This window comes from Polyodon spathula, chromosome 43 (genome assembly GCF_017654505.1).
Source record: "Polyodon spathula isolate WHYD16114869_AA chromosome 43, ASM1765450v1, whole genome shotgun sequence".
Taxonomy (NCBI): domain Eukaryota; kingdom Metazoa; phylum Chordata; class Actinopteri; order Acipenseriformes; family Polyodontidae; genus Polyodon; species Polyodon spathula.
This window is the reverse complement of record NC_054576.1, coordinates 2423744-2439015: the sequence shown is the minus strand read 5'-3', so window position 1 is coordinate 2439015 and position 15272 is coordinate 2423744. Positions and strand designations below refer to the sequence as shown.

General features: G+C 45.9%; 1 protein-coding gene across 2 annotated transcripts in view; it reads left to right on the top strand.

Annotated features, from left to right (window-relative positions):
• Positions 1-10976: 10976 nt before the first annotated feature.
• The window catches only part of LOC121305512 (plexin A3-like), a 61044-nt gene continuing 56748 nt past the window's right edge, over positions 10977-15272 (top strand). For both annotated transcript variants that reach the window (XM_041237157.1, XM_041237156.1), the window contains exon 1: positions 10977-11546. The gene's annotated coding sequence lies outside the window, so the exon portion shown is untranslated. The remainder of the gene's footprint in view (positions 11547-15272) is intronic.

The following is a 15272-nucleotide window of genomic DNA, read 5'->3' as shown; positions in this document are numbered from 1 at the left end:
ACCCTGGCCCTCGGTTGTCGGTGAAGCTGTGTTTTTTGCGATGGGAGCCCCCGTCTCTAAACTGGCATGCCTGTGGGACGGCACTGAACCCCACAAGCCTCCTTTTTGGCAGATGTCAGGGTGAAACTCGATCCTCTCATGACCTTCAGCCGTGACCTTTAAACTCTGCTCAGAGCGAGACATTAGGAAACTATACACGGACTTGCTCAGACCCTTTTCAGAGTTTAACACATGTCACTGGACAATCACAACTTTTACAAAACCTACAAGCCTGTGTTTATATTATTATTATTATTATTATTATTATTATTATTATTATTATTATTATTATTATTATTATTATTATTTTATATCTACTTAACCAAAATTTGAACTTAACTAACATGTGAAAGTCCTGATTTTTACACCAAGAAAAAAAAAAAATACAGATGTTTATATAAATCTAGAGTTTCAGCGTGCTGAACTTAATTAATTAACGAAAAACTTAATGAATTGCATTCGCAAACAACGCAAGCAGATCGCAACACATCTTCAGATCACAACTGCTCCTGACCCTCGAGCTAGAACCTCGCTCCTGTAGCTGCTGTTGCCAGTGAATTATATAGCCGGCATGCCTGTGTGACCGAGCCACCCCCACACAAGGCTTTGGAGTTATTTTCAAAGCTTGGAAAATACTGCAGTCCGGAGAAAGCAGAAAACCGAGCTTTATTTTGTCAGCTGTCGCCTCTATTCTACCCTGTCTCCCAGTTTGTCGGCTCCAGTCCACAGTATTGGCTCTCCCAGTCTCTCAGCTCTAACCACTAGACTAGACCACACTGCTTCCCTCTAACCACTAGACTAGAGCCACACTGCTTCCCTCCCTCCCAGTCCCTCAGCTCTAACCACTAGAGCCACACTGCTTCCCTCCCTCCCAGTCCCTCAGCTCAAACCCTCCCAGTCCCTCAGCTCTAACCACTAGAGCCACACTGCTTCCCTCCCTCCCAGTCCCTCAGCTCTAACCACTAGACTAGACCACACTGCTTCCCTCCCTCCCAGTCCCTCAGCTCTAACCACTAGACTAGAGCCACACTGCTTCCCTCCCTCCCAGTCCCTCAGCTCTAGCCACACTGCTTCCCTCCCTCCCACTCAGCTCTAACCACTAGAGCCACACTGCTTCCCTCCCTCCCAGTCTCCTCAGCTCTAAGTCCCTCAGCTCTACCACTAGACTAGAGCCACACTGCTTCCCTCCCTCCCAGTCCCTCAGCTCTAACCCTAAAGATCCACACTGCCTCCCTCCCAGTCCCTCAGCTCTAACCACTAGACTAGAGCCACACTGCTTCCCTCCCTCCCAGTCCCTCAGCTCTAACCACTAGACTAGGCCACACTGCTTCCCTCCCTCCCAGTCCCTCAGCTCTAACCACACCCACTGCTTCCCTCCCTCCCCCTCAGCTCTAACCACTAGAGCCACACTGCTTCCCTCCCTCCCTCAAGGATGACGAGTAGCCCAGGTTGATCTGGTCTTACGAGGAGGGAAGGGGCACGGGTGCCTGAGACCTCGCTCTACACTAGACTAGAGCCACACTGCTTCCCTCAATCCCAGTCCCTCAGCTCTAACCACTAAGCCACAATGCTTGCCTCACTGTGTATAGAATTAACCTTTGCTGCTATCGGGTAGCTAGTAGCATCTGGAGTATGTAGGGAAAGTAGGCGTGGATCAATGCGACCGCCCCTGCATCCTGTCCCAGAGTCTGGCGGGGCAGCAGGGAGACGAGAGTCAGGTCAGGCAAGATCCTAGAACATCTGTGATGGCAGAAAACAATTGACAGGAAACTTTAATGATAGCCCTAGATGTAACAATAAAACCATACCACTGCTATAGCACTGCCCACAGCCTGTCTCAATATATATTTAAATTCTGCCTTTTGGAAATAAGACTCCTATTGCACAGTAGTTTCACCCCCATTCCAGGTTTTATTACAAGCTTGATCAGCCCTCAGCGTATCTAGGTAACAAGCTCAGGTGTGTCTTATTAAACTCCTAGTAAAACCAGGACTGGATCAAACCTCTGTGGAAGGGGAGTCTTATTCCCATCCCTGGACTAGAAGGTAATATAAATAACACAGTATTGTATTTGAGTAGTGGCGAGTTGGTAACGGGGCATTTCAAAACGGGTCGGAAAAATATTCTTTATCTAACCACTGAGCTCCTCAAACCCACTGCCTTCCACACTGCAGCCCAGCGCTTTCTTTATCTAACCACTGAGCTCCTCAAACCCACTGCCTTCCACACTGCAGCCCAGCGCTTTCTTTATCTAACCACTGAGCTCCTCAAACCCATTGCCTTCCACACTGCAGCCCAGCGCTTTCTTTATCTAACCACTGAGCTCCTCAAACCCACTGCCTTCCACACTGCAGCCCAGCGCTTTCTTTATCTAACCACTGAGCTCCTCAAACCCACTGCCTTCCACACTGCAGCCCAGCGCTTTCTTTATCTAACCACTGAGCTCCTCAAACCCACTGCCTTCCACACTGCAGCCCAGCGCTTTCTTTATCTAACCACTGAGCTCCTCAAACCCACTGCCTTCCACACTGCAGCCCAGCGCTTTCTTTATCTAACCACTGAGCTCCTCAAACCCACTGCCTTCCACACTGCAGCCCAGCGCTTTCTTTATCTAACCACTGAGCTCCTCAAACCCACTGCCTTCCACACTGCAGCCCAGCACTTTCTTTATCTCACCACTGAGCTCCTCAAACCCACTGCCTTCCACACTGCAGCCCAGCGCTTGCTTTCTTTCTTTATCTAATCTAAAACTCATCACTTTATGTCACAATTGCAATTTTACAAACTTCTTTAGCAAGTTATTAGCAATCCTATGGAAATAAAGAAATTGATCCACTGAGTGACAGATTGAAACAGGAGAGAGAGAGAGCGCGAGAGAGCGAGAGGGAGAGAGAGAGAGAGGGAGAGAAGACATCAGGTCGAGAGTGTACAGAGATTAGCAATGAGGGACATGGAAGTCTCTCGCTTAGTCCCTAGAGTGAGGCTCTCAGAGCTAGGAGATAGAGAGATCGACTCTGTGGATAGATTGAAATCCTGAGAGAGAGAGAGCTCTCGTTCCTCTCTACTCGCTCTCTCTTCTCTGCTCTCGAGACTCTCTCTCTCTAACGCTGCTCCTCTCTCTCTCTGAACTCCTCTAGATCTCACTGAGAGAGAGAGAGAGAAGAGAGAGAGAGAGAGAGAGAGAGAGAGAGAGAGAGAGAGAGAGAGAGAGAGAGAGAGAGAGAGAGAGAGAGAGAGAGAGAGAGAGGGAGAGAGAGAGAGAGAGAGAGAGAGAGAGCGAGAGAGCGAGAGAGAGAGAGAGAGATTGAGAGAGAGAGAGAGAGAGAGAGAGAGAGAGAGAGAGAGAGAGAGAGAGAGAGAGAGAGAGAGAGAGAGATAGAGAGAGTGAAGAGAGAGAGAGAGAGAGAGAGAGAAGAGAGAGAGAGAGAGAGAGGAGAGGAGGAGAGAGAGAGAGAGAGGAGAGCTAGCGCTAGTCTCCGAGATCCTTGAACAGCTCTCTCGAGATCGCTAGAGTCTCTCCTATCTAGTAGCTCCTGACTCTCTCTCGCTCTCTGCTCTACTCTCGCGCTACTCTGACGACTCCTCTAGTCTCGCTACTCCGCGTTTCCCCTCATTGCTCTCTCGAGAGAGACTCGCTCGCTCGCGCTCGCATCGCTAGATTGCTCGTATCCGCGACCCTCTACTCTCTCACTCTCTCTCTCTTTATTTCTAACTCTACGTCCTCTTCTGCTCGAGAAAGCTGCTCTTGTACAGCAATTCTCTCTACTCCTCGCTCGCTCTCTACTCGCGCTACTCTCTCCTCTATCTCTACACTCTCTCTCTCGAGAAGCTCGGAGAGGAGAGAGAGACGAGAGAGAGAGTGAGAGAGAGAGAGAGAGAGATTGAGAGAGAGAGAGAGAGAGAGAGAGAGAGAGAGAGAGGGAGAGAGAGAGAGAGAGAGACGAGAGTGAGAGAGAGAGAGAGAGAGAGATTGAGCGAGAGTGAGAGAGAGAAGTCAGTGACTAGAAAAGCTGGAGCACAAAATAACATTTGAAGCGACTTTCTCTTAAGAAAATGTGACGAGCGTTTGAGCCGTGTCAAGAGATTATCCATATAGACAGCGTGCCATGTGCCAGAGGTAGTTGCTAGGTGACTGGAAATAGCCAGTGTGTGTTTAATTAACACTGCCAAGGGAAAGCAGAAATTCTACAGAGCAGATATAGAAGAAGTGAAAAGATTTTCAGTGGAATTGACACACAGAAAGAGGGAGGGCATCATTGCCGAGGAAGCTAGTGCAATCTTCAGGGTGGGGAAAAAAAAAAAATCTTCATGGTCTGTTTTGTTTTGCATCACCTAGAATTTTAGGATTGAGACCTTGTAAAGCTATACTGAGCATCAAAAAGAAACTTGGTGAAATTCACTAGATGTGATCGAAAAATGACAAGCTCTTTTTCAGAGCAGGCGCTGTGACTTTTTATTGTGCTGATTAACAGTTGGCATCACGGAGATGCTGCAGAGTGATCTGTCGATCTCGGGCAGGTGTTGTGACTCTTGGTCCCCCGGTTGGTGGCCTGTCATTGACAGAGCGTGTCTTGTTATACCGTCTCGCCAGGTTTAAAACTGCAGTCTCGACACGGTAGTCTAGTTTGGATCTAACTGGGGCAGCGTTTCCCAACTCTGGTCCCGGGGTACCCCCTGTGTCTGCTGGTTTCCATTCCAACCGACTTCTCAGTTAATCAAACCCTTAATTGAACTGTTTCGTTCGCTTAATTTGACTTTTTTAGTATATATATTGTGACGATCTCTGTGGCTAACCCGGGAGCTCCCGCACTGAAGCATAGCGCCGCGTAACTCTCCTTGTGAGGGAGAGGGAGAGGGAGAGAGGGGGAGACAGACAGCGGTGTGTGGAGAGAGAAAGATGGAGAAGAGACAGAGAGAGAGAGAAAGATAGAATGGGTAGGGAGACAGACAGCGGTATGTGGAGAGGGAGAGGGAGCGAGGGGGAGACAGACAGCAGTGTGTGGAGAGGGAGAGGGAGAGAGGGGAGACAGACAGTGGTGTGTGGAGAGGGAGAGGGAGAGGGAGAGAGGGGGAGAGGGAGAGAGGGGAGAGAGAGGAGAGCGGAGTGTGGAGAGAGAAAGATGGAGAAGAGACAGAGAGAGTGAGAAAGATAGAATGGGTAGGGAGACAGACAGCGGTGTGTGGAGAGGGAGAGGGAGAGAGGGGGAGACAGACAGCGGTGTGTGGAGAGAGAAAGATGGAGAAGAGACAGAGAGAGAGAGAAAGATAGAATGGGTAGGGAGACAGACAGCGGTATGTGGAGAGGGAGAGGGAGCGAGGGGGAGACAGACAGCGGTGTGTGGAGAGGGAGAGGGGGGAGACAGACAGCGGTGTGTGGAGAGGGAGAGGGAGAGAGGGGGAGACAGACAGCGGTGTGTGGAGAGAGAAAGATGGAGAAGAGACAGAGAGAGAGAGAAAGATAGAATGGGTAGGGAGACAGACAGCGGTGTGTGGAGAGGGAGAGGGAGAGAGGGGGAGACAGACAGCGGTGTGTGGAGAGGGAGAGATGGAGAGGTAGAGATGGTAAACGCCAACGAGAGAGTGGAAGATGAAAGATGTGAAAGAGTAACGAGAGAGAGACAAAAAGATACACATCACCTGACATACATCGCCACGGGGAGAGAGACAGCGGTATGTGGAGAGGGAGAGGGAGCGAGGGGGAGACAGACAGCAGTGTGTGGAGAGGGAGAGGGAGAGAGGGGGAGACAGACAGTGGTGTGTGGAGAGGGAGAGGGAGAGAGGGGGAGAGAGAGACAGAGTGTGAGGAGAGAAAGAGAGGGAGGAGTAGGGAGACAGACAGCAGTGTGTGGAGAGGGAGAGGGAGAGAGGGGGAGACAGACAGCGGTGTGTGGAGAGGGAGAGGGAGAGAGGGGGAAACAGACAGCGGTGTGTGGAGAGAGAAAGATGGAGAAGAGACAGAGAGAGAGAGAAAGATAGAATGGGTAGGGAGACAGACAGCATGTGTGGAGAGGGAGAGGGGGGAGACAGACAGCGGTGTGGAGAGAGAAAGATGGAGAGGGGAGTAGGGAGACAGACTGGTTGCGGTCGGGGGAGTTTTTTTTAAACTTTCCAAGCAGCTGTAAGGCGTTATAAAAAAAATAAAAAAAAAAAAAAAAACAGATGTGAGGCTAAACCTTTGTCTCACAGCAACGAAATCGAGTGTCAAACTGCCAGCATCTGCCCCTCCAACGAAAAGACAGATTTTGTGTTGCTAACCCGCTTGTATAAGGAAGCTAATATAAGAAATTGTAAAGTTAAATGATTGTGAGGGGGGAAAAAAATGTATTTAGTTAGCCTCTGCTTTTTTTTAAAGGCAAAACTTCTACACCTTTTTTGATTCTTCCACTAACGACCCCCCCCCCCCCCCCCCCCCCCCCCCCCCCCCCCCCAATTGACTATGTAACGCTAACCCCCTTCCCTTAATATCATTTTCTTGCCTCATCTTTAGACAACCCGGGCCAGCTCAGAGCAATTGTGGCTGGAGGGCTGGGAGCCAGATTAAAAGACTCGTATTTTAATTACAGGGGCTGGTTTTTGGGGGGCAGCATAATCGTTCGCAGCCCACGGGTTGTGTGGCCGGGAATGTATTTTTAATGCGTCTTTTGACCTTGTGTTTGCGAACCCTCGTGTGATGTTGGATCGGAGGGAGGCGGTTGTTTTTTTGTTTGTTTGTTTGTTTGTTTGTTTGTTCGTTTAAATATTCCTCTCAGCTGCGCAGTATCCCAAGCAACAGAACAAGCTTAGTTAAGTCTAACAGCTGCGGGGAAAAAAAAAAGTTTTTGCCTCGCCGTTCAGAAGGAAGTAATCTTGCTTCATAGAGTCGAATGAATAATAATAATATTAATAACAATACAATTATCCGCAATTAAGGAGCACTTTCACTAAATTAGTTTCGAATCAAACCGAGATTTCTTGTTAATAAAAACTTGGGATCTCACTGCAAATCTTGCAATATTGTGTGATTCTTTGGTACAGCATAGGGAAGCATTGTAAAGCACAGAGAGGTCTGGTAAAGCACAGGGAAGCATTGTAAAGCACAGAGAGGACTGGTAAAGCACAGGGAAGCATTGTAAAGCACAGAGAGGTCTGGTAAAGCATAGGGAAGCATTGTAAAGCACAGAGAGGTCTGGTCAAGCATAGGGAAGCATTGTAAAGCACAGTCTGGTAAAGCATTGTAAAGCACAGAGAGGTCTGGTAAAGCATAGGGAAGCATTGTAAAGCACAGAGAGGTCTGGTAAAGCATAGGGAAGCATTGTAAAGCACAGAGAGGTCTGGTAAAGCATAGGGAAGCATTGTAAAGCACAGAGAGGTCTGGTAAAGCACAGGGAAGCATTGTAAAGCACAGAGAGGTCTGGTAAAGCATAGGGAAGCATTGTAAAGCACAGAGAGGTCTGGTAAAGCATAGGGAAGCATTGTAAAGCACAGAGAGGTCTGGTAAAGCATAGGGAAGCATTGTAAAGCACAGAGAGGTCTGGTAAAGCATAGGGAAGCATTGTAAAGCACAGAGAGGTCTGGTAAAGCATAGGGAAGCATTGTAAAGCACAGAGAGGTCTGGTAAAGCATAGGGAAGCATTGTAAAGCACAGAGAGGTCTGGTAAAGCATAGGAAAGCATTGTAAAGCACAGAGAGGTCTGGTAAAGCACAGGGAAGCATTGTAAAGCACAGAGAGGTCTTGTAAAGCATAGGGAAGCATTGTAAAGCACAGAGAGGTCTGGTAAAGCATAGGGAAGCATTGTAAAGCACAGAGAGGTCTGGTAAAGCATAGGGAAGCATTGTAAAGCACAGAGAGGTCTGGTAAAGCATAGGGAAGCATTGTAAAGCACAGAGAGGTGTGGTAAAGCATAGAGGAGCATTGTAAAGCGCAGAGAGGCTGGATCAGTCTGCCCCCCTTTACTGCATTCTTTATAAATTATTACAAAATAATAAGAAAATGTAGCCCTGTTGTTTCAATACTATCTAATTGAACTGTAAGCCGATACAGCTATGGCTGCAGTGCCGTTTGCAGCCGCAGGGTGGCAGTGCTGTTTAATGTCAGATGTCAGAATTGTACTTGTAAGTATATTCCCGTGTTTGAGGTATTGCTAATTTTGGTCCATTTTTGATATGGTTACGTTGATAATAACAAATACGTGATAATTTGATTGCCTTTAATAATATCATGAGATGTATTGAGGCACGGAGACTGAACTGCTCCCTCCCTCCCTCACCCACCCCTAAGAGAAAGGGGGCTCCCTCCAGTCCAGGGCAGGCTGCGAGAGATGCAGAGAATTGGGATAAAAACCACAGCGCCCTCTCTCTATATGCAAAGACGTTTTCCACTAGCAGACTCCCGTCCGGGAAACCTGTTATTTTTCAGATGTTTAGATTGTGTTAGGGGGTTTGCAGTGGCAGTCAAGCGGCTTGACCGATGCTTGATTGATCAGTTTATTGATTGAGAACATCCCCGCTTTTCAAGCGCAACAGCCACACCAATCAATCAAATTGTCTCTTAGACGCGCGCAAACACAAACACTCTCTCTCTCTCTCTCTCTCTCTCTCTCTCTCTCTCTCTCTCTCTCTCTCTTATATATATATATATATATATATATGCATGCTGAGCACACTTTCCTATCTGCTACTGTGTATAAATGAATTCATAAAGTCTGTGAAATCCTGTACACGTGTTCTTGCGGTGGCAAGCCCGCGTTAATTACATCACCAGCAGCGCATCTGTGGAATGTCGGAAGCGTTTGGCGTTCGGAATAGTGCCGTGCAGGGTTCGCATTCCAGAATTAACGGGCTCTTCGGAACGCGTTATTATTAGGATAGTGGAATGGTGCATTGTCTAGACAGCACAGCCTACTCGCTAATCCCGTGATTTAAGAAAAATACTTAAAAATGAGTAGCAGAGGGAGCCTCTCTCTGTCTCTGCTCCACCAGCACAGAGCAGGGAGGCTGTTCCGAGAGTGTAAGAGCCCTCTCTCTCTCTCTGCTCCACCAGCACAGTGCAGAGGGAGGCTGTTCCGAGAGTGTAAGAGCCTCTCTTTCTCCTTCTCTGCTCCACCAGCACAGTGCAGAGGGAGGCTGTTCAGAGAGTGTAAGAGCCTCTCTCTCTCTCTCTGCTCCACTAGCACAGAGCAGAGGGAGGCTGTTCAGAGAGTGTAAGAGCCTCTTTCTCTTTCTCTGCTCCACCAGCACAGAGCAGAGGGAGGCTGTTCAGAGAGTATAAGAGCCTCTCTTTCTCCTTCTCTGCTCCACCAGCACAGAGCAGAGGGAGGCTGTTCAGAGAGTGTAAGAGCCTCCCTTTCTCTCTCTCTGCTCCACCAGCACAGAGCAGAGGGAGGCTGTTCAGAGAGTGTAAGAGCCTCCCTTTCTCTTTCTCTGCTCCACCAGCACAGAGCAGAGGGAGGCTGTTCAGAGAGTATAAGAGCCTCTCTTTCTCTGTCTCTGCTCCACCAGCACAGAGCAGAGGGAGGCTGTTCCGAGAGTGTAAGAGCCTCCCTTTCTCTTTCTCTGCTCCACCAGCACAGAGCAGAGGGAGGCTGTTCAGAGAGTATAAGAGCCTCCCTTTCTCTTTCTCTGCTCCACCAGCACAGAGCAGAGGGAGGCTGTTCAGAGAGTGTAAGAGCCTCTCTTTCTCCTTCTCTGCTCCACCAGCACAGAGCAGAGGGAGGCTGTTCAGAGAGTATAAGAGCCTCCCTTTCTCTGTCTCTGCTCCACCAGCACAGAGCAGAGGGAGGCTGTTCAGAGAGTGTAAGAGCCTCCCTTTCTCTCTCTTTCTCTGCTCCACCAGCACAGAGCAGAGGGAGGCTGTTCAGAGAGTGTAAGAGCCTCCCTTTCTCTTTCTCTTCCTCTGCACAGAGCAGAGGGAGGCTGTTCAGAGAGTATAAGAGCCTCCCTTTCTCTATGCTGCTCCACCAGCACAAGCGGAGGGAGGAGTTCAGAGAACATAAGAGCCTTCCTTTCTCCTTCTCTGCTCCACCAGCACAGTGCAGAGGGAGGCTGTTCAGAGAGTGTAAGAGCCTTCTCTCTCTCTCTGCTCCATAGCACAGAGCAGAGGGAGGCTGTTCCGAGAGTGTAAGAGCCTCTCTTTCTCCTTCTCTGCTCCACCAGCACAGAGCAGAGGGAGGCTGTTCAGAGAGTATAAGAGCCTCTCTCTCTGTCTCTGCTCCACCAGCACAGAGCAGAGGGAGGCTGTTCAGACGAGTGTAAGAGCCTCCCTTTCTCTTTCTCTTGCTGCACCAGGTCAGGAGCAGACGCGCACCTGCCCGATCCGAGCGTGGAACTATGGAACCGATAACGGTTCTTTATTCTAGAACATAAAAAAATAAAATAGACAGAATACCTTACCATCTATTGCTATATGATACGCAAAGTATTTTTTTTAATACTGGTATATTTTTTTCAAACGGAACCCCGTAACGTTGATATAATTGATTAATTAATTCTACACAGCTGGGGCCAAAAGTTTTGCAGAGGAACGACGTCACAGCGCGACCAGCTGGTCCAACTAGCGCACAGACACCATCGCTCGTTATGCATGGGTGAGGAGCAGACGCGCCCTGGATTATCCGAACCGGACCGGGTTTAATTTATTTTGGAGAGATCGAACGAGGTGTCCTTGTCTGAAAAACAGGCGACGTACCTACCGCACTAATAGACGTGAACCCACTCGCTCGTCCGACCTCCCATCGTGTGTACCTATAGACCTCTACAAATTTCGACTTCAGTTGGACCTCAACAACACCGCGGTTTGTTGTCCGGTAACGCGCAACCGCGTGCCGGTATACCAAGTTACGCGTAAAAATCGGGGGCGGGGCGACAAGTCAGTAAATACCCATCCCTGCGCATAGATGAAGCGGGTGTGGGTTTTTCAAGTTCGTCAATAGCGTTGCATTGTAGTGTTCAGAATTTAGTCTCTGCTTCTCAGTATTTCTAATACAGAAATGGGGGAGAAAAAATGAGTTGCTGGTAATTGTGTGTGAGAGAGAGAGAAGCCAGTTTCTTCCATGTAGTTTGCTAATGTAAAAACTGTCTGATTCTGCAGCCTTTATAGCTAGAAAGCCATCTGGGGTTTGGTCGAAATTGGCATTATTAACTGCTGGGGTATACCACTCCGCTCGGGAGAGGGGCATACCGGGTTTGAAAAAGGAGTGGGGCGAGGTTTAAACACAACACCGTGTCCTTTTTTTTTAAAAAGATGTGTTTGTTTTTTTTAAATAAACGAAGTACTAATAATAGGTTTCAGATCTTTGCTAGAAATGTGGTCCTTGTATGCAATAAAGGCGTGAATGGGTTTCAAAAACGCCCCCCTCCGTCCCTCCCTCCCTTTCTGAAGTAGGTGCATTCCGGTTTTAAAGGGAGCGATAGTGCCAGGCTGTGCGCTTTTGGGAAGGTTCAGTTTCTTATGGTCCTTCTTCACATTTACTTGCTCTTTTTTTAAAAGCGAAACAAGTCAAGTATATAGCTGGGGGACAATCTGGAAACAGGTAAGAGCCCTGGCCGTTTTTGTTTTTGTTCTTATAAAAAGCAGAGCACTGCCCTTGCTGAAACGGAAGCCAGCTGCGCTGGTGTTGTTCTTGACGCACAGGCAGTGTGGGGTTATAGCGGCACTACGACTTGCAGAAGGGGGTATAACGGGCAAGCTGTATTCGTAAACAGCAGTCTGGCACACGAAATACAAACAAACAAACAAATGCATACATTTATAAAAAAAAAAAAAAAATACATGCATGAATTAAACGCGGTGTACGTAGTTTTTATTTTTTATTTTATTTTATTTTTCCCAAATTCGTCTACTCGGTCGCGTTTCTTGTTCCTCAAAATATGCAGTCTGTGTGTCTGTTTCTGCTAGGCGGCAGGTTGAATGCGTAGCGTGTATAATAAGTTGCAGATCGCAGTCTGGGTTGATTTGTGCAGTGTTTTCTGTAGAGGCTGTACGCGTTTGCCCTTTGTGGTGGTATGTACAGACCCCCCCCCTACACCGCTAGAGTATTATTATTAATAATAATAAGTGACACGACTCGCTCCCTTTCATTTCAAAACGATACACTGCACTACTGTACAGTACAAGTGTGTGTATGTATAATATATATATATATTGTAATATAGTGTGTGCAAGTCATGTATATCGTGTCGTTTAAGCTGTCGGTCTATTCACAGTGATTGATAGATAGAGCTATGGCAGTTCAATTAGAGATTTCAATAACCAATGCAGTACTGTAGTAATTTAATAATAAAAACAAAAAACCCAAAACAAAATATCAGTAAGCAGATAGTGTGGCCAAATGATCGGTAACATAAAAGCTATTCAGCACATCAGAAGCCCGCCAGCAGCTATTGTAGTCTGCCCTCGGTCTATCCTGCTAACTGCCGAGTGTTGCAATGGATTTGTACCTTTTCTTTTTCGGGTGGGTGACTTTGGTAAGAGTGTTTTCTCAATGGCTCCTGTAAGTCATTTGAGGGACGGCTGTTAAATTAACTAATTAAGACAACCAATTCATGAATTAAGACGATTAGCAATGTTAGACACTGTTACCGACTGTCTAAATTAAACATTCTATCTCTGTCTATCTGTCTATCTGTCTATCCGTCTGTCAGTCTAATTCTAGCTATTTTTTTGTTTCTGGAGAGAAGGAATTTTTTTTTTGAAAAATGTACTCTCTCTCTTCTCTCTGTGTTTATTCTGATTTAGAAGTTATTTCCCTGGGTTTTTATTATTGAAAAGAGAGATGTATTTATTTATTTTAGTGATCGCTTTTAATTGGATCAGCAGACCTCCTTCTCCTGGTAAGAAGCGGAAAGTGAAGGCATGAAAGCTCCTCTTCAAAGTCACTTAATAATAATAATAATAATAATAGTAAACTAGATATGGAATGTGCTTTACAATGCTTTCCTATGCTTTACCAGACCTCTCTGTGTTTACAAAGCTTCCCTATGCTTTACCAAACCTCTCTGTGCTTTGCAATGCTTCCCTATGCTTTACCAGACCTCTCTGTGCTTTACAATGCTTCCCTATGCTTTACCAGACCTCTCTGTGCTTTACAATGCTTCCCTATGCTTTACCAGACCTCTCTGTGCTTTACAATGCTTCCCTATGCTTTACCAGACCTCTCTGTGCTTTACAATGCTTCCCTATGCTTTACCAGACCTCTCTGTGCTTTACAATGCTGCCCTATGCTTTACCAGACCTCTCTGTGCTTTACAATGCTTCCCTGTGCTGTATTACAGTGCTTTTACTATGGCGGACTTTATTTTATAAGGGTCTGTGCTTATATGCAGAATGTACATAGCAGCAGTGTCTTAAGATTAAATTAAATCGACGTGCTACGATTTTAATAACATATTGTACTTAAAATAACAATATGCATAATGTTCCTTTCTCCAATGTTATATACTGTATACGTAACAGCGGATAAAGACGTTAAGGTGGCACATACCAGAGCAACAAGTCAAAGAAAACGTGGCCCTCATTTTTAAGGTAACTAACGCGTCAAGCTAGCTTCTGCAAGCTGACAAACGTTTCGGACGTTGCCTTCATCAATTCAATTCCCTGCGGTGAAAGCAGATCGTCAGGTGATAGTCGCACCCCTCTCTCTCTCTCGATAAGAAAACAGCACTTAAGAAAACACGGTTTTGTGTGTGTGTGTTTTCTGTATCTGCTGTGTTAATCCGACACGGTTCAATGCCAAACTTCCCCAGACAGGAAAACCGTTGTAAAACACGACAGAGAAAGACCATTTGTGACCAGTTATTTTTTCGAGCTGCGAGACGAAAACCATTAACTTTTTAACCCTGCATTGGTCGGCCAGTTCCTTCTGCTGAGGGACGCAAAACTTTTTTTCTCCAGAGCTGTGTTAGGCCCCCAGCTACAGAAACCGAAATTACAGCCCTGCTCTGAAGTGACATTTTTGGAAACGTTTCCCTGTTTTGTCTCGGCTAAGTCTGCAGCCTTTCAAAAACAGACAGACACTTCCCAGAAGACTTCACAATGAAATGCTCTGAATAACTTCTATAACTTCAGTAACTCTGATAAGCAATGTTAAAACCAAGTTTCACGGTATAGAAAATGGGTTGGAATATTAATTTCCTCTGTTTGCCATTTCACGTTTATCTTTACAGATAAATATTCCAATATTTCTTTCAAAAGCATACACCTAAACGCTTCAAAACGCTTTTTTTTTTAAAATGTTGGATAATAAATTTACAATATAAATGATTTAATGGTGCTCTTTCAACCTTCGTTTTTCTTGTACCACACTCAAGAAGCTCGTTTCTATTGATTTTGTCTGCCTTTATAAAATTATTTCTCAATAACCTGGTGTCTTTTTTTTTTTTTTTTTTAATGACATAGATTTGGGTGCCATGGCAACGGCTCGTTTATTTCCAACTGCTATTAATTTATATTTAAAATCTCGTCCTGTGCCCTTTTATTTTTTTTTCCTGAAACTATAAATTCATGTTATATTCCTTTTTAAATCCATGATTAACAATCAGGTCTATTTAAAAAAAAAAAAAAAAAAAAAAAAAAAAATATGTTGTAAAGTTTTTGTTTTGCTGTTTTGTTTTTAAAGTTGTATTATTCACAAATTTAAGTTATTTTTTTCTTATGAAAACCAGCCGCTGTCGGTCGAGAACTAATTTAGCTTCATAAAGTCAAACGAATTGCACACCCCTATTGAAGTTTATTTTGAAATACAGTACTAGTCTTCTGGCCGACATTTATTTTGATTTTAGGCGATGTTAAATATCTAAATTGTGTTTAGGAATGAGGTCTCGATGCAAAAATTTTAGGTGAGGCTAACACCCAGACCAGAGCTGCTATAATAATAATAATAATAATAATAATAATAAAACGTTCGTTTCGTTCGGATTGACGCCTTCGCGGTCCCAAACTCTCTCTCATATTTCACAATGAAAAGAAAAACAAAACTCTCCCAGAACCGGGCCCTGCTTTCTCCTTTTCATACACCCCTGAGGTGAAGCTCCTAGGAAATCCTGGAATGGATAGGAGTCTTATTGCCGTCCCTGTACTGCAGTATTACAACAACTACATTGCATCTAAAATGCAGGATTTCCGTACCAGAGGTGGAAATAAGACTCTCTCTGGACTACCCCTGCTTGCTTGTTGTTCAGTCCTGGGTCTCTCTCAATCAGACACAGACCATTGCATTAGATTGTATGGACTGCTCATTGCAGATTACACTGTCTCATGC